The following is a 5,667-nucleotide window of genomic DNA, read 5'->3' on the forward strand; positions in this document are numbered from 1 at the left end:
CCAGCAATATCTTCACACTAGAGCAAATAAGACACATGAAAATATAAAGCAGCTGCTTGCAAGAGAATAACTGTAACACTCATACACTCTTAGATTTTGGGAATCAGATTTCGATATATGTGAGGTTTCCAGGTTAGGCCTAGCATGGTCATGTTATTCCAGGGTTGGACTATAGTAATTTAAAATTCAAGATCATGATACTAGTTAAATTTAGAAAGAAATACAGTATAGGTAAAAATCGCAGTTTCATACTGCTCAATTTTCTCATTCCACAATGCTGCAGGTCTAAAGGTACAAGCAAGATAAACACAGGTCTCCTAGTGAAACAGATGAACTGGTTTAGCTAACAGAAAGAAACTATGCATAGAATCTGAGTGAAAAGTAACAAAGGCAGAGAAGAAGATTTGATGATTTATGTTGTCAAGGGAGTGGGGGAGGAATGGGATGTATTTAGGGAATCAGTGATGGGTTGCGCAAAAGATGCTTGTGGCATGAGAAGAGTGGGAGGTGGGTTGGTTAGAAAGGGTAGTGAGTGGTGGGATGAAGAAGTAAGATTATTAGTGAAAGAGAAGAGAGGGGTATTTGGATGATTTTTGCAGGGAAAAAATGAAATTGAGTTCCCAGGGAGATGCATAAAAGAAAGAGACAGGAGGTCAAGAGAAAGGTGCAAGAGGTGAAAAAGAGGGCAAATGAGAGTTGGGGTGAGAGAGTATTATTAAATTTTAGGGAGAATAAAAAGATGTTCTGGAAGGAGGTAAATAAAGTGCGTAAGACAAGGGAGCAAATGGGAACTTCAGTGAAGGGCGCAAATGGGGAGGTGATAACAAGTAGTGGTGATGTGAGAAGGAGATGAAGTGAGTATTTTGAAGGTTTGTTGAATGTGTTTGATGATAGAGTGGCAGATATAGGGTGTTTTGGTCGAGGTGGTGTGCAAAGTGAGAGGGTTAGGGAAAATGATTTGGTAAACAGAGAAGAGGTAGTAAAAGCTTTGCGGAAGATGAAAGCCGGCAAGGCAGCAGGTTTGGATGGTATTGCAGTGGAATTTATTAAAAAAGGGGGTGACTGTATTATTGACTGGTTGGTAAGGTTATTTAATGTATGTATGACTCATGGTGAGGTGCCTGAGGATTGGCGGAATGCGTGCATAGTGCCATTGTACAAAGGCAAAGGGGATAAGAGTGAGTGCTCAAATTACAGAGGTATAAGTTTGTTGAGTATTCCTGGTAAATTATATGGGAGGGTATTGATTGAGAGGGTGAAGGCATGTACAGAGCATCAGATTGGGGAAGAGCAGTGTGGTTTCAGAAGTGGTAGAGGATGTGTGGATCAGGTGTTTGCTTTGAAGAAAGTATGTGAGAAATACTTAGAAAAGCAAATGGATTTGTATGTAGCATTTATGGATCTGGAGAAGGTATATGATAGAGTTGATAGAGATGCTCTGTGGAAGGTATTAAGAATATATGGTGTGGGAGGCAAGTTGTTAGAAGCAGTGAAAAGTTTTTATCGAGGATGTAAGGCATGTGTACGTGTAGGAAGAGAGGAATGTGATTGGTTCTCAGTGAATGTAGGTTTGCAGCAGGGGTGTGTGATGTCTCCATGGTTGTTTAATTTGTTTATGGATGGGGTTGTTAGGGAGGTGAATGCAAGAGTTTTGGAAAGAGGGGCAAGTATGATGTCTGTTGGGGATGAGAGAGCTTGGGAAGTGAGTCAGTTGTTGTTCGCTGATGATACAGTGCTGGTGGCTGATTCATGTGAGAAACTGCAGAAGCTGGTGACTGAGTTTGGTAAAGTGTGTGAAAGAAGAAAGTTAAGAGTAAATGTGAATAAGAGCAAGGTAATTAGGTACAGTAGGGTTGAGGGTCAAGTCAATTGGGAGGTAAGTTTGAATGGAGAAAAACTGGAGGAAGTAAAGTGTTTTAGATATCTGGGAGTGGATCTGGCAGCGGATGGAACCATGGGAGCGGAAGTGGATCATAGGGTGGGGGAGGGGGCGAAAATCCTGGGAGCCTTGAAGAATGTGTGGAAGTCGAGAACATTATCTCAGAAAGCAAAAATGGGTATGTTTGAAGGAATAATGGTTCCAACAAAGTTATATGGTTGCGAGGCATGGGCTATGGATAGAGTTGTGTGCAGGAGGATGGATGTGCTGGAAATGAGGTGTTTGAGGACAATGTGTGGTGTGAGGTGGTTTGATCGAGTAAGTAACGTAAGGGTAAGAGAGATGTGTGGAAATAAAAAGAGCGTGGTTGAGAGAGCAGAAGAGGGTGTTTTGAAATGGTTTGGGCACATGGAGAGAATGAGTGAGGAAAGATTGACCAAGAGGATATATGTGTCGGAGGTGGAGGGAAGGAGGAGAAGTGGGAGACCAAATTGGAGGTGGAAAGATGGAGTGAAAAAGATTTTGTGTGATCGGGGCCTGAACATGCAGGAGGGTGAAAGGAGGGCAAGGAATAGAGTGAATTGGATCGATGTGGTATACCGGGGTTGACGTGCTGTCAGTGGATTGAATCAGGGCATGTGAAGTGTCTGGGGTAAACCATGGAAAGCTGTGTAGGTATGTATATTTGCGTGTGTGGACGTATGTATATACATGTGTATGGGGGTGGGTTGGGCCATTTCTTTTGTCTGTTTCCTTGCGCTACCTTCGCAAACGCGGGAGACAGCGAAAAAAAAAAAAAAAAAAAAAAAAAAAAAAAAAAAAATGTCAGACAGGATTGTATTCAGCTGGCCTGTTACCAAGGATGGTACATGGTTGAAATTAATGTCATAACATAAATGAAGTACACCTATTTACATATTAAGCAAACTGACACCTATCTTAAAATGCAATTTCCAAAGAATTTCTACTAGTACTAGTAATACAGTTATCATGCAGAACAAAGTAAGGTTGTGTACAATGTTGAATAACATTGGACACTAAGCACTTCAGTTCTGTAAATCTTATCAGTTGACTGTATGAGCATTGTCATATGTTGAATATGTCACTGTGATGACTATTGTTATAATGAGGATTTAGAGTAAAAGTAAGAAGCACACAATATACAATGCTATTCACATTTACAGTATTTAGGACACTGCATCACTAGATATGTACTTAAAATTACCACAGATAGTATATCTAAAAAAAAGGTCTCATCACTTAATAAAACAAATACTTTTATTGTTTATAATAACTTAAATGACACTGATCCATCCAAATTTCTTGAAGTGTTCATTCACTTTTGATTTGGGAGCAGCCCATCCTTAAGTTTTCTTCTGTTCCTTTCATCATGCTCACATTGGTAAGGAATATATCAATACTTTACTTTCTGGCCAATTATACTTTGAAGGTCTGTTGAATGTGTTTGATGATAGAATGGCAGATGTTGGGTGTTTTGGTCGGGGTGGTGTGCAAAGTGAGAGTGTCAGGGAGAATGATTTGGTTACGAGAGAAGAGGTAGTGAAAGCTTTGCAGATGATGAAATCCAGAATGGCAGCAGGTTTGGATGGTATTGCAGTAGAATTTATTAAGAAATGGAGTGACTGTGTTGCTGATTGGGTGGTAAGGATGTTCAATGTATGTATGGATCATGGTGAAGTGCCTGAGGATTGGTGGAATGCATGCATAGTGCCAGTATACAAAGGCAAAGGGGATAAAAGTGAGAGCTTTGAAGAATGTGTGTGAAAAATACTTAGAAAAACAGATGGATTTGTATGTAGCACTTATGAATCTGGAGAAGGAACATGATAAGGTTGATAAGATATGCTTCGTAGAAGGTCTTGAGAGGATATGGTGTGGGAAGTAAGCTGCTAGAAGCAGTAACGTTTTTACCAAGGATGTAAGGCATGTATATGAGTAGGAAGAGAGGAGTGATTGGTTCCCAGTGATGGTCGGTCTGCGGCAGGGGTGTGTGATGTCCCCATGGTTGTTTAATTTGTTTCTGGATAGGGTGGTTAGGGATGTAAATTCATGAGTTTTGGAGAGAGGTCCGAGTATGCAGTCTGTTGGGGATGAGAGGGCCTGGGAAGCGAGTCAGTGGTTCACCGATGATACAGCACTGGTGGCTGATTTGAGTGAGAAACTGCAGAAGTTCGTGTCTGAGTTTGGAAAAAAGTTTGAAAGTAAATGTTTGAGAGTAAATGTGAATAACGGCAAGGTTATTAGGTTCAGTAGGGTTGAGGAACAAATAAACTTTGTTGTAAGTTTGAATGGAGAAAAATTGGAGGAAGTGAAAAGTTTTAGATATCTGGGAGTGGATTTAGCAGTTATTTGAACTATGGAAGCAGAAGTGATTCACAGGGTGGGGGAGGGGGGCTAAGATTCTGGGAGTGATGAAGACTGTGCGGAAGGAGAGAACGTTATTTCGAAGAGGAAAAATGGGTACATTTGAGGGAATAGTAGTTCCAACAATATCATAAGGTTGCAAGGCATACATAAATACATACATACATATATATATCTATCTATTATACTCTGTCGCTGTCTCCCACGTTAGCGAGGTAGCACAAGGAAACAGATGAAAGAATGGCCCAACCCACCCACATACACATGAATATACATACATGTCCACGCATACACAGATACATACCTATACATTTCAACATATATATATACATACACAGACATGTACATAAATACACATGTACCTAATTCATACTTGCTGCCTTTATTCAATCCCATTGCTACCCCACCACACATGAATGGACAACCCCCTCCCCCCTGCACGCACGCAAGGTAGCTAAGAAAAGACAACAAAGGCCACTTTCGTTCACATTCAATCTCTAGCTGTCATGTATAATGCACCGAAACCACAGCTAGCTTTCCACATCCAGGCCCTACAAAACTTTCCATGGTTTACCCCAAACACTTCACATGCCCTGGTTCAATCCATGGACAGCACGTCGACCCTGGTATACCACATTGTTTCAATTCACTCTATTCCTTGCAAGCCTTTAACCCTCCTGCATGTTCAGGCCCAGATCGCTCAAATTTTTTTTTCACTCCATCTTCCACCTCCAATTTGGTCTCCCACTTCTCGTTACCTCCACCTCTGACACATATATCCTCTTTGTCAATTTTTCCTCACTCATTCTCTCCATGTGCCCAAAACATTTCAATACACCCTCTTCTGCTCTCTCAACCACACTCGTTTTATTACCACACATCTCTCTTACCCTTTCATTACTTACTTGATCAAACTACCTCACACCACATATTGTCCTCAAACATCTCATTTCCAGCACACCCTCCTCCGCACAACTCTATCTATAGCCCATGCCTCGCAACCATATAACATTGTTGGAATCACTATACCTTCAAACATACCCATTTTTGCTTTCCGAGATAATGTTCTCACCTTCCACATATTCTTCAATGCTCCCAGAACCTTCGTCCCCTCTCCCACCCTGAGACTCACTTCCGCCTCCATGATTCCATCCGCTGCCAAATCCACAACCAGATATCTAAAACACTTCACTTCCTCCAGTTTTTCTCCATTCAAACTTACCTTCCAACTGACTTGTCCCTCAACCCTACTGTACCTAATAACCTTGCTCTTATTCAGATTTACTCTCAGCTTTCTTCTTTCACACACTTTACCAAACTTAGTCACCAGCTTCTGCAGTTTCTCACATGAATCAGCCACCAGTGCTGTATCATCAGTGAACAACAACTGATTCACTTCCCAA

The sequence above is a fragment of the Panulirus ornatus genome, chromosome 12 (genome assembly GCF_036320965.1).
Source record: "Panulirus ornatus isolate Po-2019 chromosome 12, ASM3632096v1, whole genome shotgun sequence".
Classification (NCBI taxonomy): domain Eukaryota; kingdom Metazoa; phylum Arthropoda; class Malacostraca; order Decapoda; family Palinuridae; genus Panulirus; species Panulirus ornatus.